The sequence below is a fragment of the Panthera uncia genome (genome assembly GCF_023721935.1).
Source record: "Panthera uncia isolate 11264 chromosome A1 unlocalized genomic scaffold, Puncia_PCG_1.0 HiC_scaffold_16, whole genome shotgun sequence".
NCBI lineage: Eukaryota > Metazoa > Chordata > Mammalia > Carnivora > Felidae > Panthera > Panthera uncia.
Genome location: NW_026057576.1, coordinates 15,360,732 through 15,387,080, shown reverse-complemented (window position 1 = coordinate 15,387,080; position 26,349 = coordinate 15,360,732). Strand labels below are relative to the sequence as shown.

General features: G+C 36.5%; 2 long non-coding RNA genes across 2 annotated transcripts in view; one reads left to right on the top strand and one right to left on the bottom strand.

Moving 5' to 3' along the window:
* The window catches only part of LOC125933722 (uncharacterized), a 236,159-nt gene that overhangs the window by 25,620 nt on the left and 184,190 nt on the right, over positions 1–26,349 (bottom strand). The gene's annotated exons all lie outside the window — the stretch shown is intronic.
* Positions 4,611–16,639, top strand: LOC125933723 (uncharacterized). Its single transcript, XR_007461082.1, has 3 exons — positions 4,611–4,792; positions 10,229–10,335; positions 16,110–16,639. It is a non-coding gene; the product is annotated as an uncharacterized LOC125933723 (long non-coding RNA).

Below are 26,349 nucleotides of genomic sequence, written 5' to 3'. Positions count from 1 at the left end.
TTTAGCTTGAATCTGTCTCACAGAAGGTTATTTTCCTAGTCTGAGAATATATAGTGGAAATAAAACATTTAGTAACTGAAAGACTCGCATACTTGTCCCATGACCCACATGGAAAGGGCCATTTGGCCATTTTGGGAGCCCTTTTTGGCCTATGCAAGAGCAACAGGGCTCTTAGAGAATAGCCTCATACAGATTTCACCAAAGATAATCAGGTCATGATGACAGTTGTGGTACCTTTACTAGAGCATATCAACAAAGTCCTATCTCATGGTATGAAGATATTGACTTAGAAAAGCCTTCCTCCATCCAACTCCCATCTTTACCAGAAAAGATAATCTGATAATTTTGAAAAATTTGCCATCCTGTGGCAAGGATAAGAGTAAATCTTTAATGCTTTTCCTCAAGGTTATATCAGTGTCCCTGCTTTCCATCATAATATAATCTAGAAGTACTTTGGTCCCTACAATATTCCATAAAGCATTACATAAAACTGTAACATTGATGACATTTAACTAATTGATCCTGGTGAGCAAGAAATGACAAGTGTTCTAGTTACATTACTTAGTACGATGCATGGGAGGACATATTGAGTATTATTTGTCTATGAACTGTGTAAGGGGCAAGGTTATAACTGGCAGACCCAATGGTTTTGGAAAAGTTTATGATCAACAGACATGATACGTGGAATCTTTGGCAAATTTCAATGAAAACATAGTAACATATACCCCAAAGTTTTGGAATAAAGTCATGCCTTCTTTCACTTACAAATATTCTCTACTTGAAAGGCTTGCTGCTGAGCCTTAGTAAGAACTAAACACCTGACTCTATGACATGCAACAGACTGCCCATCCTGAACAAGGTGTTCTATAATCTATTGAATCACAAAATTGGACATGCACAGCAGAATTCCATTGTAAAATGGAAACAATATATTTAAGACTGAATCCTAGATGATTCAGAAATCACTAGGAAACTTCACAAGCAGCTAGCTCAGACTCCCATAATACCTATTTGTACTGCTTTTTCACCAATTCCTCAGAATATCTATACCATCTCATTGGAAGCTCCATTTTAAAAAGAAGGAAAAAGAATGGTCCTACTTAGCAATGGATTTGCTAGAACTACTCAAATGCAAGAACTACTCAAAAGTAAATGATACAATATTACAGCCCTCAAATGGTACCTCTGAAAGATATTAATGAAGGAAGTATTTCCTATGGGAAGAACTCCAGGATCCAACATCTGGTTGTACACTTTGTGTGGAAGCAAACATAGTCTGAGGTACAGACCAATCCTGTTTCAGGGTCAGAGACTTGGAAAGCACAAGATTAAAAAATTGGTGATAAAAGTTATGTGGTATATCCTTCTAAATGCATGCAGAGTATGAAGTTCCTATGTTCACTGCAAAGGAGATTGTCTATTATGATGAGAAGATGATCTATATCATGAATCATGCTATGGAAGCTTCTTTTCCTCAATGAGTTCATGTATAAAGAGCTTTGGTAGCAGGGATTGGATTATGCATGGGCTCAACATATTGTTGAGCCATATTACACTTTCTCTCCTCAAAGCTGATTTGGCTACTACTGCTGCTGAGTGCCCAATCTTCTAAGAAACAGGCTAATGCTGAGTAACTACCTCTGGGGGGAATGGTTGATCACCTAGTGGCAGTTTGATTATAATGGCTCAGTTCTATTATACTACAAACAGCAATTTACCCTCCCAGGAATATACAGATATTTTAAGCCAGATTTCCCTTCCTTACCAGCAGGACTTACAGAATATCTTATCCATCCATTGCTAAGTTACTCCACACAACAATCACCTCTGAATAAAGACACAGAGTGAAGGAGGTGAGACAATGGACTCATGCTCATTGGATTCACTAATCTTAACCACAAGTCCCATCTCCCAGAAGAAAATGACTCACTGAACAGTAGATACCTTTTGAAGACTCAATCATGTAACAAATTGAAAAATAAAAGTCATTGAGGTTAGTGCTATCCTAGAAAATGCAATATATACCTTAGACCAATAGCCTATATATGTGTCAACTCCCCACAGCCACTGGTCTGGGAACCAAGGAGTAAACCAATATTTTCTTCTTTTCCCATGGACTTGAATCTGTGGTTTGGAGGTCCTGGTGCCCAGGAAGAACTGTGAAAATATATTCATGCATCTGTTAAACTGGATGCTTTAGTCATTTGGGGCTTTTCATGCCTCTGTAAGTTGTCTTCCAAACAGGAAAGAAAGGGATCAATGTACTGGTTGGGTTAACTGTTCCCAATCGCAAATAAGAAATTGTGTTATGGGAAAAAAAAGACAATCTCTGAAACACAGGAAATTTGTTGCAATATCCCTTAATACTCACTTGACCAATGATCACCGTCAATGAAAGACTGGCCAACACAATGAATATAGGATCACCAAACATTTAAATCCAGCATAATTGAAGGTTTGGGACACATTAGATTAAGAATTCCACCTGGCCAAGGTGTTGACAGACAGTAAGGGGAACGTGGTGATGGAAGAAGTAGAACTCTCAACTTAAGCCTCATAAATAGTTACAGAAGCAGGTCTAAAACAACTTTCTGCTCTCTAACCACTTGATTTTTCCTCCCTTTCTTTCCCTGATAATTTATGGGAAGAATGGTGACTAGCATTTCAGATTTCAGGTTGGAATATACTAGAGTATATCTAAACTGGCATTACCTTGCAAAGTTAGTATAATAAATAGCACTTTGTCCCCTGCATCTACATAGCTCCTACCAGGCATTCTTTCTACATCTACTGTCCATCTCTCTCCTTTCAGGTCTTGCTGTAGTAATGGTTCCTGTGCTTAAAATCCCTGGGGTATTACCCAGTCCTCAGTGATTTCCCTAGCCTGTCCATATCCCTATAATGGTCATTAACTCTCAAGAAAGACCATAGTCCCCATCTACTTTTTTTTATCATGATCCAGAATAATGAAGGATACATGTTTTTAGATCTGCAGTCACATGAGATTTTAAATACTTTTTAATACTTCATTCTGAATTAGAATTACCCACCTGGTGCTGGAAGAGCTGGGCAAATATGGGTCTCTCCCATAAGGACAGGGACCTTGCTATATAGCACAGAGCAGACCTGCATTAAGTGTCCTGCACTTGACCAAGAATGTCAACTCTGTGGACACCTCACCACGTGGAAAACTTAGGTCAGAAATGTGGAGGGTCTCCCATAATATGCAGAGTATACCAAGAAATCCTATAAACCAGTGATAAAAAGAGAACATAGAATAGAAACTTTACTAAGGATTTGAAAAAGCAGTTCACAGAAGAGGAAAGTTAAAATGTCAATTATAGAATTCCTAGCCCAAATGGACATTCAATATTCCATTTATTTATATGAGATCACATTTTTAATTAAAGTTACTTTTCTATTTGGTGTCATACTGAATATTTTGTCATTGATGAAAGTGTTCAGAGATAACCAAGAAGTCAGTTCCAAACTTTAACTCTTCTATAATAACTTAAACTTTTGTCTTAGCTCAGGACTGCCATTCACCTAATTCAGACTATAATCCTGCCTTACTAATAGGGCTTGCCCCATGCCAAGCAATTCTCTGAGCGATCCACATGTGACAACTAATTTCACTTTCATAACAATCCTGTGAAGTACGTAGTATTATTTTTCCCACTGACAAATGAGCAAACTGTGTGTCCGAGATCAATTGGGATTTAAACTAAGATAATAGGTCCCATGGTCCACGGTCTTAACTATATTATAGTGCCTCTAATTTGCAACTTGTCCCTGGCTTGAGCAGCGGTCTATTTTAATCCTTGCTCTCCACATGATTTGAGTAGAGCATAAACACTACCTCCTTCAAGTACAAGGAAAAATTCAAAGTTGCTGATGGAAAATGTAAACTGTGGTCTGATCCAGTGTGAATGCCACGAAGAAAAACAGCAGGTATTAGATTAATATATTTAATTGCAAAACTACAGAAACAATCATTTAGAGCCAACATTCCCCTCCCTCTTCGAGTTTCCCCAGGCTTGGGGAAAGATTTAGAAAGACTTAATGGCAACGGGAGGGGCAACTGCGGGCTAGAAATACAGCTCAGATCCAGCTACCTATTTAAGGAGGCAGAAATTTCGGCCCGCACGGGACTTCCTAGGCAGAGAAGTACTGCAGACCAAGGCAGGCACACTCACACTTCACACCAAATGCTGCTGAACATGTAAAAGAATTTTAGCAGTAAACCAGTGTGAGAACCAAGCCAACCGACCCAATCAAAGGAGGGCCAGGGAGAGGAGGAGCACAGTGAGTGAAGCTTTAATGATTCTTGCAGGAGCAAGTGTCTGACCAACAGGCACACCGGGGTGGTTACAGCAGAGAATTTATTTCCTAGCATGCAAGTCCCCGCTCCTGATTCCTCATTGGCTGAGAACTACAGAGGTTACAGCCTTACCCTGGCGTGGCCGCTGCCCGTGTAAGGCAAAAAGTAGTCTGACTGGAACAAATGTACGTTCCTTCAGGTGACGGCGCAGGCTTCAGTTCTTTGGCGCATGCTCATTGCAAAGCTTGGGAAACTAAGCCCTTGAAACCGAGAGGGGAAGAACCAGGAAGTGACGTGTCTAAGGGTTTGGGACGCCATTGTGGGTGGGGGAGGGGTTTTATACATTTTCCCATAGGTTGTAAACAAATAGTCAATCAGACACACAGCTTTTATTTGGTACTTCTGAAAATGAATCATCTCTCTTCTCACACTACGGCCACAGGAATGAAGTGTTTCTCTTCTGGACGAAAGGTGATTATACCTTAAGTACAAAAAGTCAAAGGTCCTAAATGTTAGTACCTCACTTAAAAATCACTTTTTCTCTATCTTTAAAATATTTACAAGGTCTATAAAATTGGCAAAAGAGGGAGAAATTATCGAAAGATGAAAGAAATACAAAATGTAGACTATAACTACTTTTTAAAGCTATGTGGGACAATTTTCTTGTAAAGATAGAAAAATCTTGCAGTAAAATATAAATTCCATAAGGGCCTTATATATCTTATTTATCATTTCCATCCTTCTGTCTTCGCTGCCTAGAACACTGCCTTGCATAAGGAGATGCTCAATAAGTATTTGTTGCATAATTTAATTAATTAACAAACAAATGAGCTAGTGTTGGCCGACCAAGTTCCACAAAATATTTCTATTTCTTTTTTAAACATAAACCCTATCCATTTTGGGTTTAAATTATCAGGATAATGTGAATGAAGATAGTAATTTGATCCTAATGATCAGTCTGTTCTCAGCTGATTAAAATATTTTCAGAGATGCCAGACTTCTGGTTTTTTGTTCTTTTTTAATTTTTTTTAACGTTTATTTATTTTTGAGACAGAGAGAGACAGAGCATGAATGGGGGAAGGTCAGAGAGAGGGAGACACAGAATCTGAAACAGGCTCCAGGCTCTGAGCTGTCAGCACAGAGCCTGACGCGGGGCTCGAACTCAGGAGCCGCGAGATCATGACCTGAGCCGAAGTCGGACGCTTAACTGACTGAGCCACCCAGGCGCCCCTTTTGTTCTTTGTTTTTGACAAGAGTTTCATTTTTTTTGCTTCCATGTATATACCTTCTTTTTGCCTCATCATTCTTGGGCTTATTTTAGCTTAAACCTAAGAATTTCACCGATAGAACTCTCCTTCCCTTTCTCTCTCTCTCTTTCATCACCTACTAATTAATGAGAACTGGGCTCTCAGTCATTTCAGAGAAAAAATAATAATCAGTCCAATCATAAATGCATGTCTTTATTTGTTGAAATCTCTGGTTTCTCCTGCCAGGGCAAAAACTCTATTCTACTAAATGCCTCTTTCAGCTTACCCTGTTCAGAGAGAGGGAGAGGGAGAGAGAGAGAGAGAAAGCTTTTAAAAGCCTTTGAGCACCTAAGAAGGCATCCATCTAAATGAGAAACAGAGGGCATTCAGAGCACTCATTGAAAACACTTGAGAGTCAGCACATAAATACATCTAAAACTGTCTTCTCTAAACCCTACAGCCACAGATTCAAAGTGTATACCAATATATCAAAGCTGTATGTTAGTGCTTGTTTGTAGTTTTATAATAAACAGTGAGTTGACTGTTCTCCCTATCAGTGGTGTCTTGGCAAGCCAAAAGTAAGCACATCAGTTAAGGACTCATTCATTTTTGTTAATGCTGCTTCTTTTTAATTTTTTTCATGTTATTTTTTTAAGAGACAGAAAGAGACAGTGTGAGTAGAGGAGGGGCAGAGAGAGAGGGAGACACAGAAGCCAAAGCAGCCTCCAGGCTCTGAGTTGTCAGCACAAAGCCTGACACGGGGCTGGAAATCGCAGACTGTGAGACCATGACCTGAGCCACAGTCGGAAGCTTAACTGACTGCCCCATTAATGCTGTTTCTGATGATAGTAATGAGTTAATGGGGTCATTATAACTGGGATAGTAGCTGGAAAAGAGCAGCACTCAAAGAATGGGGACTCTCTCTTACTCCTTTCCTTTTCCCACTTAAATATAACTAAAATCTCCTGCTTAAATATTTTTAATAAATTATATACGGTTGAAGTTGAAAATCAATGTTCTGGATCCTTTTGATTTTCTTTTTGGCTTCCAGGGGCAGATTTTACTACTATAGCTAAATTAACATAGGCTGGTTAAATGTTACCTGGATATTAAGACAATTATACTAATTAATTATACTGTTCGAATGGGAAAGGGCAAAGGATATTAGTTTGTCATCATTCCTTTCCAGCTAATATGCATTAAACTTAAATTTACACTAACACTCCAACATCTACTAGCACAGCACTGTCTTCAGCCAAATTTGTCTATTTATTTTCCTTCAAATTCTCCATACCTTTTATTAGATCTCTGTCTTGAATGTTTTGAAACCTGACAGCTGTCTATCTTCCACAAAAAAATGCATGGAGACCTGAGGCATAGTTTCCAGTCTCCAGTATATAATTAACAACCGTCCTCTATGTCTTCTACAGACTGTATATTTCACTATTTTAAAAAAGATTTTTAGGCACTCTGTTATCTGTATGATTATTGTGAGAGTGTTTGTTCTTTTGATTCTTTCACTAATTAACCAGTGTTTATAAGCCTCTTGAAAGATTGAATAAGTTTTAACTACTGGTCTGCTTTCCTTAACATGGGCATTAGGCCAAAGGTTAGGTAGGACTGTAAAGAGGATATGTGGAGAGTGTAGAAATTGGGTAGAAGAAGCTACTTGAATGATCCCAACATTCCTTAATAAGATACTATGAGACATTTTTGTAAAACTGAGCTCATGTCTCCATTTTTTGACCTTGATGTCTGTTCACAAGATGTCTAAATCATCATACTCCAAACCCTATTTCCCTGAAGTAAAACACTACTATGTAACATCTGGAGGAAGACTTGGAAAAACATGATACAAAACGAAAATTCCACCAGGGAATATGCTGAAGAACTTTAGAAGTTGCTGTGCACTTCAAAGTCTCCTCCTGTTTCTTACAGTTTGTAATCTTAGAGACTGTCTGCTTATAAGCATACCATGCACAAAGGCTTTAAGTGAATTTTCTTCTCAAGGATATCAGTTTCAATTAAATGTCCATTAAACAGAAATCCTGCCAGTTTACTGTTTTCTTCCTCCCTTTTCAAGAGAGTGATTGTGGTAAAATCGTAGATTAGAACAGATGTTCCTTAAGCAGAATCCTAGGCTAGCACTTATTTTTAACCTTTATACTTAGAAAATAGTTTCAGATACAAATTGCCATATAGAAGCAAAGTCTAGATACAAATTCTTGATGAGTTATTGCCATAAGTGGCCCCACACAGGTAAATTACTTAAAATTCTTGAAGTTTATTTCCAGAATAATAAAGCTAGTGAGTTTGGAGAAATAGTTACAGGTCTTGCTTTTTCCATTCTTACAATTACCCTCAACTGCAGAATTAAAAACAAAACAAAACAAAACAAAACAAAACAAGAGAATATGTAATATTGTTATGTGATGAAAAGAATCTACAATGGAATAGAAAAAGAAAACAAAATTCTTTTCAGGAGAAACCTTGTATTTATTTAGAATGAAGATTTCTAAGCCAAAATAATAAGCCAGTTGTGATGGAAAGGATTGTCTGCCTAAACAAAAGGCAGTGGGGAAGCTACTCCATATAGGAAATGGTAAAGGATCTGAGGTTCTGAAGAAAAAACTTGTGAGGACAGACACAGACTTGCCAAAATGAAGATAATGAAAAACACCAGTGGTGGTGTGATGGGAGTAACAGTTTGGAGAAAATACAAATACTTAATGAAGGAGAGTTTCTGGTATGGGGTAAGTGTCACCTATGACCTACATGGACTGAACCTTTTATTTTTATTTATTTTTATTTTTAAGTTTTATTTTATTTTACTTGAGAGAGACAGAGACAGTGTGAGTGGGGGAGGGGCAGAGAGAGAGAGAGAGAGAGAGAGAGAGAGAGAGAGAGAATCCCAAGCAGGCTCCATGCTTAGCATAGAATATGACAGGAGGCTCAATCCCACAACCCTGGGATCATGACCTCAGCTGAAATCAAGAGTGGGATGCCCAACCAAATGAGACACCAAGGTGCCCCAAAGAGGGCAGCTTTAAAATCAAAGCTACTACTGTAGTTAATGGCCTTGCGGTGTTTGTGCTCCTGTTATTGATGTTCTCTTTCTTTATGTGCACACGCGCATACACACACACACACACACAACTCAGAATGTCTTTTTTTCATTTTTTTACCTTTTCCTTCTTTTAAAAATGAAAAAGATCATGACTAAAATATGGAGGTTAATAATATAATCCAAGGCAAATATATTTTTTGTATGAAAAACTGAAATAACTAAGGTAGTGTGCATATATTTCAATTATCTAGTTTGTTCTCAAATTTTATTTTATCCTGCAGAGAAAGGAAGAAAAAAATACATAAAGACACTTGTAGAATCTTTAGAGCACTGATCTCATCTCTTCTTTATTTCCTGGAGAAATTCTGGCATTAGAAGTGGCTTATTTTTCTGCATTAATTGCTTATTTATAATGTGTCGACAAGTCTCTTCTTACACTTAACATGGGAAAAATACAAAATAAGCACTGTGCAAAATATTTGGCAAATAAAGCAAAGAAGCTATTTTGTTGTGTTTTTTTTCTAGTTTTTCAGATAAGAACCAAATGGAAATCACATTTTTACACTAATAGTTGTTAGAACTTCAAGGTGAATAAAGATCTACAAAAGTGAAAATTCACAAATAAATCTATTGGATTTTACATTCATTTAAGAAAACTACTAAACTAAAGAAGTTTTTAACTTCTTTAATGATATAACAAAAAATAAAAATAAAAAACCCACCATCTTTAAACATAGCTTTATGAAAATATAAAGTCAAAGGAAATAGCAAATACATTTCCTGATAGACTTACAATAGATATCAATGAATAGAAAAGATGGACCATATCTGACTAAATCCTTTTAGTTGAAATAAATGTAAAATCAGTTAAAAAGAAAGAAAAATTATTGAAAATTATGGGAGATCTGCTTCATTAGCAAATGTATCATTCTTGGGAGTTTTAATTGTTGATACTTCTATTAAGAGACAATTATGTACCACGATATTAAACAAACAACAAAAAGACCAGTGAGACCTTCAGGAACAGTGAAAGAATACAATGCATAAAACAAACAAACAAAAAATTATCATCCTGCTCTATGTTGCTCTGACCAGTGTGTAATTCTCCCTCATGCTAAGACGTCTATAGGCAAATGAGAATACACTGAAAGACTAGAAAATAGGTGGTATGGGAAACTATATCACATGAAGAAAAGTTGAAGGGACTGAACAGAGAGCCTGGGGAAGAGAAATTCAGGCAAATGCGAGGAAAAACAGAGAGTAACCTTCTCTAAGTGTTAAAAACATTGTTTTTTGGAAGAAAAGTCCCGTTTGTTCTGCCTGTCTCCAACAAGGACATCTAGGCTCCATATAGAGAAAAATGTTCTAAAAGTCAAAACTGTATCATTATGGGATAGGTTGCCATATTAGGTCTCTTTCGCTCACAAGTGGGAAAACAAACAAAAAAAAAAAAAAAAAGGAAGAAAAAAGGGGGACTTATTGACCACACACTCAAGAAATGTTTGAGCATACCACATTCAGAGGTTCAAGCAGTGTCATGATGCTCTCCATTTCCAAGCTTTCATCTCTTTTTTGTTTGGTTTCTTTCTTAAGTGAGTTCTTGAAACAGAAGAACCAAGAGAGCCGCTGGAAGAACCAGCCTTGTCAGGACTTGAATTACAGAGAGAAGAAAGCAGACCTCTTTCTCCCATCTTCCATTTGTGAGTTATAAGAGCGTACAGCGGGTCCGCTTGGCTCCCAAAGTAGTTACTTCTTAGACCAATCACTATAGACAATAGGGGATGGATGCTGTGCAAGACCTACCCTGGGTCACATGCCTGTCCATAAAATCACGGCAACCACGACTGACATCAGCAGAATCACTCTAAGTAGAAGAGAGACCCTAGGTAGCTGTGCAGGCAAAAGCAAACAGGCAAAAAAATGGAATCAAACCAAACTGAACTAAACCAAAATAAAATAAAATGCACCACAGCTACTTGGGAAGGTAATGAATTTCTCATCACTGAATATGTTGGAGCAAAAGTTAAATAACCAGGTGTCAGTGATAAAAAGCCATACTACCCCTTGTCAACTGTGGAATCCTGAGCAAGTCATCCCTCATTTCCTCATTCAGTCGACAAATAACAATTTAGCACATACAACGCGGTAGGCTATGCAGACCAGACACAGCGGTGTACAAGACAGATGAGGCACCTACCCTGGAGGGGCTTACAGTCTGTGGTCTCTCATCTGTAAAAGAGATTATATTTGTCACATAATATTAGTGTGTTTAAAAGACAAGATGTACGTGGAAAATAACAATTATAAAACAATGTATGAATGTAAGATACTAAAGAACATAAGTAAAATAACTAATATTTGTACTGGAAAAGGTGGAAGGGAGTTAAAAGCAAACTTCATCTCAAAAGGAATTTTATCTACACATGCCACATACAGACTTCCAACTCCACTGTACAGCCTGTGATCTAATCCAAAATGATTTCATCCTTAAAGATCAAGGGGGGAAAAAAGCCTCATAGTGATTTCTCAGCCTAGGAGATAAAATGAGAGATTTAAGGAACAGATCATCCCATGGGCCATAAACATTGTGACACTGCTTATGGGACAGGAATTTGGGTGAGGTCCATAGCAGGCTTGACCCCAGGGCTCTATCCTAGTCAGCCCCCCCAAAGGGCAACTTCTCAGAGTAGCAAGAATGCCTCAGTATACCCAGCCTTCTAGGATGCTAATGGCACTGGCCTGCTAAGCTAAAACTTAAAGGACATGAAACCACCTTGAGAAGGGTGGGCAGCCCCATTAACAAATTCAGTTTAAATGAGAGAAACAATAGCTCAACCAGCAATGTGTCATCATCAGTGCCCAGGCACAGCGACAGACACAATTGTGTTAATGCTGCCATTAGTAGAACACATTCTAATTCTAACTTACACCTCTTTGGGGAAGCTCTTCATGTGAGTCATGGCCACTTCATCTTTCTAAGCTTCAACTTCCTAATCTGAAGGTGAAATAAGAGTGTAAACTCACTAATAAATTTTTTAAGAGACAAATACATTTACAGGATAAATAATGGAATATTGCCTCCCTGCTACTAATTCTTAAATTATCAGGTGGGCAATGTGAGGTTAGTGGGCAATGTGAAAAAATAAAGTTGCTCACTGCTGTCTTAGATTTTATCCTGGCTATATCACTCATGTTCTTTCCCACATCTATACACGATTGGTGACAGCCCCTGATGTAGGATAGGAAGTAGTAGGATTAGGAGAAACCTCTGACTCAGACAGTACTTACTACAGCCTAACTTCCAAACCATCTGAGTGGAAAGGTCTGTGTGGACTAGGATTAGATTCTGCCCACATAGGACCCTTTCTGTCTTTAAATCAGCCATTAAAAACCAAACGTGGAATTTCCTTCTAGCTCTGAAATATTAATGTCATATCTTCACCACAAAAATAAACCAAAAATAATCTAGAGAAATTTCATTACATCTAGTTAGACAAAGAGGGTATAGAAAACTTTCGTCCAGCTAATTCAAAATGAAAAGTCTAGAAGCAATTGCCAAAACATCTACCTCAAAGGGGACATTTAAATTGAACGAAGAACTCCATCTTTAGATAATGACCAAGGCTTTGGTACTGAATTACCAATTAAATGACAGCGCCTTTTATTTTTCCATTTTCAAAGATAAAATAGGCTTTTGGGTTAAAAAGTTTTTTTCAGATGTTAAGTGTTCTATGGGTACTATTGGCCAATGAAGTGGAAGGCAAATTTTTAGGTTTTTTATTCGTAGTTTTATTTATTCCCAACTTTCCATTATTGCATGCTTCAGTCATTTGGCAATGAGAGGATTGGAGGTCTTATCAAAGGTCTGCTTCCCTATTTGTATTAATCTCCAATATAACAATTTTTTTCTGATGAGAAGGATAAAGAGGTGTGTGTGTGTGAGTGTGTGTGTGTAGCTTTCATTTTATTCTGAGGACACCAAAGTGGTAGGCTATCTTTTGATCTTCTACTGGTCTTTGCAGCTCAGATATTTCTAATAAGTGACCCTGCTTCTTTTTTGACTGAGACGGTCTATCTTACCTCGTGGCTGTGTTTACCAACATTTCTCCCCACATAGTACACGTGAGGCACACAAGGCTGCTTCTGGCTAAAGGTGATCAGCTGCAAAGGAGCTCTTCTCAGGGAGACTGTTGCCAGAACAGATCAGCAACTTTGAGTTTAGAAACTCAATTGTTGAGCAACTCCCTTCAAAGAGCTGAAGCACAGACTTTGCCAACAATTCTGCTAACAAGACCACCAAATATTTGCTATCTCACTTTACAGGCTTGCATTCTCTTTCTCATTTAAAATACACTAATTGTCAATACATTTGGAATGAAGTTCTGTATGATTTAGTGTCACCTTCCACACATACAGGTTACTTGAACCAGGTGGGTCCCTCCCCACGTACCGGCAGATCTCTCTCTGGCTGCACTGTCTCTGGTAGTGTTCCACAGTACATATTTTTGCTGCATTATTCTACAGTCAGAGGGGGCTTTAGTAAACAAGCAGGCAGCTCACAAGTAAAGTATCTTACAGATTCACAAAATCCCTTTCAAAATTCAAGGACTTAGGCTTCAAAAGGAAAAGGTAAAATTAGGCAATTTTGATCAAAGAAACAGCATTTCAATGTCAAAGACATATAGGGATGGGCATATTTGTAACAGGAAAGAATTCGTGTTTGCTGAACGTGACTGTCCTCTACCTAGTGTATCAGGAGAGCTGTTCTTCCGGAAGGAGCACAGGGAGGAGCAGAGGCCACCACCAGAGGTGGGGAGGTGAGGATGGGGCATTTCTTCAGCAGCACTATAGCTGACTCTCACAGGAAAGTTTTCATTCTTTTTTTAAGTTTTGGTTTGCATGCAACAGTGATTTCAGAGGGCTAAGGGGAAGAACAGGGAGTAAGCCGATCAATGAGCCTGCTTATTCCTTGCTTGCTTTTACTGCTTCTAGCACTGGGAGTGATTGACTTAGTAAGTCTGAATTTAGTATACAGAAAGATCTGTTCTTAAAGCATGCTAGTTAATCAGAATCTTTTGAGAGAAATATTCTTTTCACACTGCTGAAGAAAAAACATGAAACCTACAACAATGAGGATGTGCTTTCCGATGGGTTGTGTTCACTTACTGTCTCACTCTCTTAGTCTCAAATTCTAAAGACATAAAACTCAAAAATTTAATTGATTTTACTTATAAGTCATATCACACTGTTTTGGCTCATTTTTTAAAGAGAAATCGACCGTTAAATCACACTTTTCAAAGTTGATTCTTACAGTGTAAATGTTTGTGAAAGTTCTCTGTTGAAGTTTTCTTTTTTCTTTCTTTCTTTTGCTTTGTTTTTTGTTTGCTTTTTAAGTGACTTTTACCATCAGTTGGTTTCACTGTTTCCCTGAGGGAAATGATGTCCTTATATTTTAAAGATGCTAATCAAAAGCTTGGAATCTTCTCTCTTGTTTTTTTCCAGCTGAATGCTTCCAGAAATAGATTACAATACATTTTCCATTTGTTTTCAAATTAGACTACTGCTCTAATTAAAAAACCATGACCACAATCATAAAAATTTGACCAAAAAGATATATAAACATTAAAATGCTAATGATAAGGACTTATGCCTTGTAGAACTTGAAAAACAAAAATTCCATTATACACATAAACACAGAGTTGGAGAGAAATAGAATTGAAATAAATAGCTTCTGTCATTATTTATGGGGAAATTATTTGAAAATCTCATCAGAAATTATTTACCTAAGAGTTTATTTGAAATACACATAACTGGAGACAAAAACAGTTCTCATCCTAGTTCTTTGAAACTGCCAACTTTCAAAGAGAAAATTCTGATGGTTTTCTTCAGGTGTGACAATATATTCAATTGTTTACTATAATTCAGACAAAACCCAATTCACCTGACAATCTGCAAAGCCAACATTTTTATGTATATTCAGCAAAGTTTATGTACAATTACTTAATAATTAGCAAATTTCTCCTTTGCATCGCATCTGCACATATGTGTGCAATGTATACATATGGATACAAGCAGAATGAAAGCCATCTTTGTGTATTTATAAAATTCCTTTTTAGTGAATCCAAGTTTAATAAAATGTCATCTGCAGCAAAACATTTGGAAGAAGCCATATAAAAATCGAAGGGTTTTATTTTCTCAGGTGCTTTCACTGGCAAGAAAAAGAGTTCTTTCTAAATGTTCAGAGACATAGAGGAGTGAAGAAGCGCTCAAGTAAGCTCCAACCTCTGATAATATCATCCTGAAATGTAACTCTCCTGAAAATGATGCTAATATAATTGCCAAAGGCTGGCTGAACTCAGAATGAACAGTTGCTTAGCATATTAACATTCTTATTTTCTAAGGTTAAAATACAAAAACATAAAAATAATGTGAAATGTACAGGATGCAGGCGCCTGGGTGGCTCAGTCGGTTAAGCATGTGACTTCAGTTCAGGTCATGATCTCATAGTTTGTGGGTTCGAGCCCCACATAGGGCTCTGTACTGATAGCTCAGAGTCTGGGACCTGCTTCTGATTCTGGGTCTCCCTCTCTCTCTGCCCCCCCCCCCCCACTCACACTCTGTCTCTCTCTCAAAAATAAACATTAAAAAAAACAAAAAAACAAAAAGGAGATGTACAGGATGGACTTCATTGGATTGAAGTTTCTGGAGAATACTATGGCATTCTTGCCAAATTTCAACTCCTTGGTGAACCACTTGCATTTCCTCATTTTTATTATTGCCTTGGTTTTCAGTGTTTTTTTTCGCCCCAGATAATACTGGGTGCTTCTTAATATTTTTAGATTGTCCATTCTGTCTCATAATAATTCTTCAGCTAGTCTAATCATTATCAGCTACCATTAAGATTGTGATTCACGTACAATTACATCTTGAAAAGTCTGTTCCTTTTGCCTATTTAGGGGCATGATTTAAAATTTACAATACTTCATCAGTTCCCTAATTAGAGTATCAGAATTCACCCACCTGTCCCCTTCCCCTCCCTGCCAAAATCACTGCAGCTAATGTAGTATGTAAAAGAGAGCATTTGTCATTTCTAGCCATACTTGGCTTTCTCAGAAATGTCCTTTCATTGCACAGACATTTCCTTTACTAAAATGACCAGCTCATTGCAGCTAAACACACCCATATGGCCTGCCCCAAAGGCTGCCTTAATAAACTGGCCAAATAAAACACTGAGAATGTCTATAGAGGAAGAATACTAATGAGTACTTTTTAGAAAATGACTAGAATGTGGTTTTATTGAAAATTAAAGTGCTAAAAAGAGAGATACAGAGAGAAACTATGTTTAGGCATGGGTGGCCAAGTTTCCATAGAGACACTTATTTACCTCATTAATCCATTCTTTCCTTTCATAGTAACTTTTATCTGGATCATATTACCACTTAAAATAAAGACTGTATTTCTGTCTGTCTTTCAGGTAGATATGGCATGTGACTATGTTCTGGCTAAGGGGATGTCTGCAGCTTGAAGTGGAGGGACATGTCATAACCCTCCCCCTTCGTCCACCTTGCTATCTGAAAAGCGGATGTGGAAAGGAGCCATGGAAAACCAGAAGGGTGAGAACAACACCATAGACCTAGTGTAGCTGCATGATGAAATTTTCTGGGTCTCTGGCAACTGAAGGAATTGCTCTCCTCCAACTTTTACATGACAGGGAAATGAAACACTACTTTGTTTAAGATACTGTTATTTTGGGTCGATAGTATAAGCAGTCAAAGCTATGTGCTAATTCTTCCCATGAACAGCCAGTTTTCATAAGCCAGGCTTCAGATGTCTGTGAGTCACACACACACACAGTCCTGATAACCTTATGTTTTTATTGTTCTAAGGAATGACTTAAACTTTTTGCTAAACCATCTGGACCTTAATGTTGAAATCTCTAAAATCGTTGCTCCCGTGCTACCTACTGGGTTCTATTCCTGGTATACACAAGGAATAAGGGGTGGAAATGGGCCTGGGGGAGAGGCTAGGTGCTGGACCACTGTCGGTAATGTAATGTAAAATCAGGATTAGACATTTTACCACATTTTATGAGGAATAAAATTTATGGTTTCTTGAATGATGCAGGGCTCATTCTCCTGCTATTTAGCCCTTTCTATGTATAAAGAACTATCAGAAACCAAATATCAACTGTACACACCTGAGAAATTTTTCTAACTTTTCCTTTTTTCTTATTTTCTAACTATGTATTTCTCCTTGTCCGTTGTTTATTTACTAAACCATAAATTGAATATCTCTCCCACTCAAAAGCTAGTTCCATGATTCACAAGTGGCCCTTGCCAACCAAGCCTGTACCTTCTGTCACTTCATGTTTGGGGAAATGAGGCAGAAGGTGGTGATCACTTTATTCTTATTAATTTCTTGAACGCACACCGATCTCTGCTGTTGGTTTATGAGGGGCCCTTATTTCATTGTCAGTAGTGTTCTATTTATTTGTCAGACTGCTGAGTGACTTTTAGGTCGATTCTTCATGAAGCATTCAAATGAGACAGCATCTTAAAGAGTAAGTGTCTTACTGTTGAAAGGTCATCTAGTGCAACCTCACAACTAGTACAAAAACTATTGTAGCTAGTTGCTAGTTGTGTTTGAGTTGACTACTTACCCTCTCTGAACCTCAGGTTCTCACTTGTAAGTGCAGATAGATTTCTACATTAGACAGTTAGCACTGCTTCAGTAGTCGTAGTTAAAACACCCAGTGAAATTATTGCTTGATCCTGTGTTGTTAATAAAGATTAGCCTTCTCTTGATACCTTAAAATAAAGTCTCCTCATCTGAGAAATTAAAGTATTTTAGTTACTCTCTGAGTTAAAAGAAAATTCATTCTCTGTAATTTTAACCATCTGTTCTGCACTTTCCCGAAGGGCTTAAAGACTGAATCTACTTCATCCACATGATTCTGATTCTTCCCAACAAAACTTTTTATTCCTCAGGCTGAAACATTCCTGGTGATTCTAACATTCTCAGATATGGTAGAGATTCAAGTCTTTTTCACTAAGCTGGCTCCTCTCCTCCTGATAATTTGTGTCTTGTGTCCCTCTCAGAGTATAACACACAGACCCAAAGCAGACAGCTTAAGCAGTGACCTGACTTGCACTTTTTGATGAAGACCAGTGAGCAAACACAAGCATCCTTTCAAAAGAAGCATAATTCAGAGGAAAGTTTTATTCATGGTAGGGATTCTTTTATCCAAGTTTTCTTCCTCAAACTTTGCTCCTCACTTCTATTTCATTTGGGTTTAACCACTTGAATAATCAGATGTGAATAATGAACAACCAAAACACCTGTGTTTGTTTGTATGTTCAGTTATATATGTGTTGGGTGAACTTGGACAATGACTCATTTTCATCATTTGCAAGATTCCTGCCTTGCCTATATCACAGGATTAATCCAAAATTCCAAATGAAAATATGAATGATGAAGCGCCATATAAATATTGTGCATTATTGATAATAGTAACAATATTGTCATTTCTACATTATTTTCCATCCTTTTTGAGTTTCCTTGCTCATAAAATGGGAAATAAAAACAGAATTATGTAAGGATCGATTGAGTTAATATGTATGCAATAGTATGACACAGTTCCTGGCACACATTGGTCAATAAATGTGAAATTTGTAATTTATAGTTCATAGATTCTGGCTCTCAAGATGACATAGCCATTTAAACATTTGCATGAATGCAAGTCATTTTGCAATCAGACCCTGTGGTATTTTTAAGGAGGTGAGATACTAATGTGAAAATACCTGAAAGGTACTCTCCTGCATGACAGAAGAGTTAGACTCACCAAATTATTTCCTTAAAATGAATAACCAAGGTAACCTCCTTCTCTGTTCATTAATAATCACTTCCTTTAAGTCTCACATAGGCACAGATCCGTAAGAGAAATCAAGTGAAATAGAATATATTACCTGTAGGTGGAAAAAGTGAGACACTTCTTATCAAATAGCACTTTGTAAATGTGCTGCTGAAGTGAGCACTATCAAATGGCACTTTGATTCTCCCAAGAGATCATTCACCCTTCCCATTCAGAGCTTGCCCTTCTAATGCAGCTCAACCTGATTGAACTTAACTGCCTACCTGAATGAACAGCTCACTATATCTCCTAACCTTTTTCTAAGTATATAGAGAGCGGACAACCATATAAATTCACACTGTCAAATTCAGTAGCCAATGTCTATTTGATGATTATGAGGTATTTTTTTAATTTTACATTCTTTTGATCTCTGGCTATATTCCCCCATATTATCTACTTACAGTTATTTCAAGTCTTTAAAAAGACTGTTTTACAGTGCCTTGGGTGGCTCAGTCAGTCAAGTGTCCTACTCTTAATCTCGACTCAGGTCATGACCTCATGGTTCGTGGGATCGAGCTCTGTGTCAGGCTCTGTGCTCGCAGCATAGAGCCTGCTTGGGATTCTCTTTCTCCCCCTCCCCTCTCTTTCTACCCCTCCCCCACTCATGCATGCTGTCTCTCTCTCTCTTTCTCTCTCTCCCAAAATAAATAAACAAAACTAAATAAATCAAAGACTTCTTTTCGGTATGGTTAATAACAGATTTTTAGTTAAACTTACAGGATTCTGAGCCTCAAATTCTCAGCCTTCACAGAAAAATGTTACTGGAAAAAAATTTAGAAACCAAGTTGACCTGAACCACTTTAGCTTCCAATTTTTCTTTACCACAATGGAAAACAGCATTTACTGTTATTCTTTTATTGAATATAATGTAACCACAAGCTACATCTGTTCTTAAAAATGTCCATGTCACCTAAACTTCTTTCTCCCATTCTCCTTCTCTATAAATAGTAACAATCTTATAACTGCTTCAGAAGAAAAAAGCAAGACCATTACCTTAAAACATACTTAAATGCCCATTTCCAAATTCTCTTCTTCATTTATTTACTCATTCTTCTGATCAAAGAATAGATATTTATCAGATATTTATTGAGTATTTAGGCACTTTAGGGGATAACAGAATAAGTATTTCTCAATCCCAAATATGAAATGAGGAGCTTTAAATCTATTACCAAGAAGCTATGGTCTCCCAGAAGAAGGTCCTAGTGTACACATGATTAATATACAATTTAGAAAGTACTATCAATAAGAGCATATAGTTAAAGTCATTATAGAAGAGCAGAAAATTGAAAGACCTTAGCCAGCCTCAGAGACCCTATGTGATCTGTTTCCCAATTATAGTTATGATTTGGGAAAATCGACATGGGAAAGGAGAGATTTGCCAGGTGACAGGAAGAACTTAAACAAAGAAATGGAGATAGAAAAAATACACAAAATGTACAGATATTACAATTAGTATAATTAACCTGACTTAATACTAATTCAGAACAATTAGGAGGAAAGTGAGACAAAAAAATTTTAAATAAATATTTGTCAAGAAAAGTTGTATAACTTTTATCTATTTAGAAATAGTGAGCCATTGATTGCTTTCCGGTTAACCAGAGGCTTCAGGAACATTAATCAGGCAGTTATGTCTTGAATGAATTGGAAGGGAAAACTGAAGTGAGCTATAGTTTGGATATGTACTGCAATAACCTAAACAAGAAGCAAAGGGAGTCTGTTAGAGGCAGGAGGAATGGAGTATGGGAGTTAGGTGGACACAAGAGAAATATAGAAGGTAACTAACTCGCTATGGCAAACAAGAGAGTGAGAGAAAGTATTCCCATTCTAAACCAAAGTTATCCTTTTAAATTTATTACATGGATAAAGGTGATGTTGACTTATACACTATTCTAATTTATAAATGGAAAGAGAAGTTGTTCAAATTCTGAAAAATTAGTAGAGAAAGGTGATTCAAAAATCATAAAGAAATGAATTGAGCCAAACTGAGATGACAAAGTCATGAGAAAAATACAATGTGTACAGTTTTCTATTTTAGGAAAGAATAAGACCTCTGAAAAAAGACTGTTTATAATGTTAATAATAATGAAAAGAAGAAATATATACTGTAAAAGACAATGAGTCTCAAGCAAATGTTCAACGTGTATGTGACTTTCAGTCAAACCAATGATGCAGAATTGTTCCAGGCTTAATTTTGGACTTCACATGGTATCTGAATACCAAATACTAAAATCAGTAAAACCTAGACATAAATTGAATAAAGCATAATAAAAATACCAAAGTATTTATTTTAAACAGTACAAAATTGAGTATTCCATTCTTTACAAACACTGTACTTCCCTGATTTCTGTTCTTTTTTATTTTTGTAAAAAATGATGTAAGATTGTTTGTGCATTTAACTGTGAACAATGAAAAGTTCCCATTCAGCCTCATTGATATGTGTAACATTCATATTTAAAATCATTCCTCAATCATACTTCAAGCAAAACTATAAAGAAGCAACCTTCCACATATTCATCAAAGCCTTGACTCTTGAGTTCCTTCCAAAAAGAGGGCAGTAACAGAATTTCTTGAGTACAGTGATCTTGCATGCCAGGCCTGACAAGAAAATGGAAGAGTTTTTCTATACTTGGAAAGACTCAGAAAAGAAAGAGTCAAAGAAGGGAAACTGGGGATGAAACAAATAGAGTGAGAAGAAACAATATACAAAATACTGGGGCTCAGATTCTAAATTTACACATCTGCTTCTAACATGAACATACAAATGTTTTTGTTAAATTCAGATTTATATATAAATATAAGTTTTTATCATTACAGACTTAAAGAATTATAAAAATTGAAATGCAGAAGTGACCTTACAGGCACTCTATCATAACTTTATTTTATGGACAAGCTGTTGCTGTGGACAGATAAGACTATAATCTCTTCTCTCTCTCTGTTTTTTGTTGTTGTTGTTGTTGTTGTTGTTGTTGTTAATAATGTCAGCATCATTATAATAGACTCTGTTTTTAAAATGCAATGGTCTGGGGCACCTGGGTGGCTCAGTCAGTTGAGCGTCTGACTTCAGCTCAGGTCATGATCTCACAGCTCATGAGTTTGAGCCCCGCGTCAGGCTCTGTGCTGATAGCTCAGAGCCTGGAGCCTGCTTCTGATTCTGTGTCTCCCTCTCTCTCTGCCCTTAACCCACTTGCATTCTGTCTCTGTCTCTCTCAAAAATAATAAATAAACATTAAGACAAAATAAAATGCAATTGTCTGTGTTTTATAGAAAGAGGAAACTAGATTTGAATATGAACTAATCCTCTGAGCTTTGGACATTAAGCCTATTTCATTACTACATTCATTGTAAGTGTCCCTAATGACTCAACAGCTAGCCTCTCTATTGGCTTCTGAGCATTTTCCGTGGCTTGGACGGATTCTCTCTGCTTTCCTCCCTCCCCTTGTGTCCTGCTCACATGGCATCTGATTTGGGTCTGGAGATTTGGCAGCTCTTTAGCAAGGGTCTTTGCCACAGTTTACAAGTATGTAAGCTATTAATTTACTAGATCAAAGACTGGAAAAAGCTATAGGCCATACCACACCCCTAATGTTCTTCATCAAAAGTAAATACATAAGAATGGAGTATGATGATTCAAAAATATCACAACTGCAATTATTTCGTAAAAACATTATGAGCTAACACAACAGATGAAGTGAAGAATTTCCTTTCAGGGATAAAGAGAACCCATGTGAGTGAGTAGAAACATCTAAGACAAAAATAAATATAAATGTTAATTTAGAACTAAAAAGGCACTTTAAAAAAAGGTATGTTATAGGATCGTTTACCTAAAATTAGGTGAAAATGACTTTGGTTATTTATCACTAATTAAAATGTCAATATGTATATCCTTCTTAGTTACTGAAATTATTTGAAAATAAATTATTTTTAGAAATATAATGTTTTTGTTTTATTTACAATTTGGGCCATCATCAGGAATAGCATATTTAGACAATGACAACTGTGTCTGGTTATGATATTTTTGGTCAAACTAGGTGACATCATGATATAAATTAGACTTGACATGTGATTATGGTGAAGTTCTTTTCTTTTCTCCCACTCTATTTCTGTTTAAACAACTGTGGAAGGGCAAAATGAAAATGTGTAAACAGTTTATTCTAGAACACTTGTAGGAAATTTTCTTAATGTTGGCTGCATTTTTTTTTCATTTTCCCCCTGAAATGCAAGAGTGATGTTGGAGAAAGAACTACATATGTCAGTACTATTTTAGCCATAATGCCTGTAGGTGTAATTAGATTTCTTGCTTGAAATCCATGTTATTAAGTGAATTCACAGCATGGCACTGCTGTGAGCAATCATCACTGAATGTCTACAATAGTCTTATAATGAGACACATATTTATATTAACACAGTATTTTATTTTCCAATTGAAGTTACAGTCTCCTTTTTAAGATCTATGGGTTGAAAAAACTCAAATCTTCTCCAAACATCTTGGATGATCCTATGACACATTGCCATATGTTAATAACATATTTTAGATTTTCCTGGATAAAGGCAGATTTTGTAAGTGTTCATAAATAATCAGCGTATACCACGAGTAAATGTGAATAGGAGACTGCCAGGGTTTGTTAAAAGAAAAGTAATAAAAGTTGAAATATATGTACATAGTAGCCATATCCATATATATAATATATATAACATGTATATAATATATACGCAGGAATTTCCATTGTAATTAGATGAGAAAACAAAGCAGATGGCTTTGAAGTTCAAAAGATTTAAGGTATGATTCACTTGGTACAGCAAATGTCAGAGATATGTGGATTCAAATACTGTTGGCATCTCCTACTAGCTGTGTAACTTAAGATTCTTAATCTCTCTAAAAGTTAATTTCTCTAAAAAATTGCTTTTTCTATTAAAAAAAGAAGAACATCTACTTTATAGAAATCATATTCAGTATATAATAAATAGTATCATCTCCCCTCCCCACTCCATCCTGTTGCTCTGAACAACAGTCTTCAAGTTCCTTTCACTTTGACTAAACTTTAAATAGACTTCATGACTGTAAGTCCTGGTTTCCCTTTTTGTTAGAGCATTAACTTTAGAAAACTTGCAGTTGTGAATTTTTTCTGTCTCTTTGATATGTAAATCTCCTTCCAGTATCTTGCCAGTTTTACAACCCTTTCTAAAGAACATGGGAGTCATTCCTTTGATGTGTAATCAGTGAGAAAGTTAGGGAGACTTCCAGGACCAGTTCCATGTGTACGGAGCTTAGTCCTCATACTTCTTGCAGGGGGAGAGGGAAAGGAACCATTTAGGAATACTCCAGAGCACTCTGTTCTTCTTAACAAGGACTAACCTTAGGAAAAACCTCATTAACCGGGAGGCTAACCTATTTGGATATGATCAATAGCTTAACTGACCTGGGGGAAGTAAATAGCTTATTCCAGCCCATTCTAGCCATCCTATTCCAGCTAAACATGGAGAAAAAGACAGAAACATTTGTGAAGTTCAAAGTTTTACAACAATTCCTTTTGCCTGGTACATCATGTTAATAAGCTATCAAGAAAAATTATAAGACATACCAAATGGCAAAAAAGACAATTTGAAAAGACAAAATAAGAATCAGAACTAGACATGGCAACGATGTTGGAATGATCAAACCAGGAATTTAAACAACTATAGTTATTATGCTAAGGGCTCTAATGAATACAGTAGACAGCATGCAAGTGTAGGGGCTAAGGATAGGCCACCTCAAGATGGTTCACTTTGGCATAAACATTTTGAGTTAAAAGCAATCAAGCCACAGCAGATTTAGGAAAAGCTCTTCAACTCCTCCTCAGCTGCCTATCTCTACCAAGAAGAGAGCTATTAACAGAAATCCCTCTTTAAGTAAAACACTTAACTGTATAATAGGAAACTTTTGTTTTCTGAACATCTCCACTCACCTTCCTGTTAGTGGTGCTCGTCCTTTCTGTGTCTGTGTGGATTCCCTGTATGTATGCTAGTAAACTTAATTTTCTTCTGTTTATCTGTCTCATGTCAATTTCATATTTAGTCCAACTAGAAGGGCCTTGAAGGGCAGAGGAAATTCTTCCTCCTCAACACAAAACAGATGAGCAATGTAAGCAGAGAGATGGGAATCTTAAGAAGAATCAAAAAGAAATGCTAGAAATCAAGAACACTGTAACTGAAATAAAGAATGCCTTTGATGAGCTATTTAGTAGACTGGACACAGCTGAAGAAAGAATTTTTAAGCTTGAGAACATCTCAAAAGAAACCTCCAAAACAGAAAAGAAAGATAATGAAAACTGAAACAAACAAACAAAAAAACCGGAACAGAATATCCAAGGACTATGGGACAACGACATAGAGTATACAAATGCATAATGGGAATACCAGAAGGAGAAGAGAGAAAGGAACCGAAGAAAATTTGAAACAATAATGATAGAGAATGTTCCAAAATTATGTCAGACACCAGCCACAGATCCAAAAAGCTCAAATAATACCAAGCAGAATAAATGCAAAAAGAACACACCTAAGCATATCATTTTCAAAGTACAGAAAATCAAAGATAACCCTGAAGGAAGCCATAGGAAAAAACACTTTACTGATAAAGGAACAAAGACAAAAATTACATCTGACTTCTGAGAAACTATGCAAACAAGAAAGTGGAGGTAAATATTTAAAGTGTTGAGAACAAAAAATACTAGAATTTGAACCCTAAGAAATTACCCTTCAAAAGTGAAGAGAAACAAGGACTTTCAAACAAAAATTAAAGAATATTTGTTGCCAGTGGAACTGCCATACAAGAAATGTTAGAAAGGTTTTTAAGAGAAAACAAAACAACAAAAAAAAAGACACAGGTAAGAAACAAGTATATGCAAACATGAAGGAAGAGCATTGAAGAAGGAATAAATGAAGATAAAACAAAAACTATAATTTTTCTTATTCTTAATTGATCTAACAAAAAATAGTCCGTTCAAAATAATAATAGCAAAAAGTATTTGATAATGTATGCTTATACATAACTCAAATGAATGACAACAATAATACCAGGGACAAGACAGAGGAAACAGGATTATTTGTTACTATAAGGTAATCACACTACCCATGAAGTGGTATAATGTTATTTGAAAGCAGACTTGGATTCATGGCAAATGTATATTTCCAACTCTAGGGAAATCACTAAAAAGCTTAAAAATAAGTATAACTGATATGCTAAGAAATGTGAGAAAATGAAATCATATAAAATGTTCAGTTAAAATCACGGAAGTAAGAGAGTAGAAGACAAACATAGGAACAAAAAACAGGGCAACATTTAGAAAAGAGTAACAAACAAGGAAGACATTAATGCAAATATATCAATAGTCATACTGACTGTCAATGTTCTAAACACACTGATTAGAAAAGATTGTCAGGGTGGATCAAAAAACAAGACCCAACTCTATGCTATCTATAAGAAACCCACATTAAATATAAAGACACATAAAGATGATAAGCCAATGAATGAAGAAAAATATATAATGTTAACAAGAAATCAAAAGAAAGCTGGAGTAGATAGAGTTGATTTCAAAGCAAGAAAAGTGATCAGAGATAAAGAAGGGCATTGCATAATGATAAAGGGGTCAATTCTCCAAGAGGACACAATGACCCTTAATGTATATGTACCTAACAACAGAGCATCAGACTACCTGAGACAAAAACTGGTAGAACTACAAGGAGAAATAGATGCATCCATTATCATAATTGGAGACTTAAACACTAGTCTACCAGAAATGGGCAGACCTAGCAGACAGAAAACAGTAAG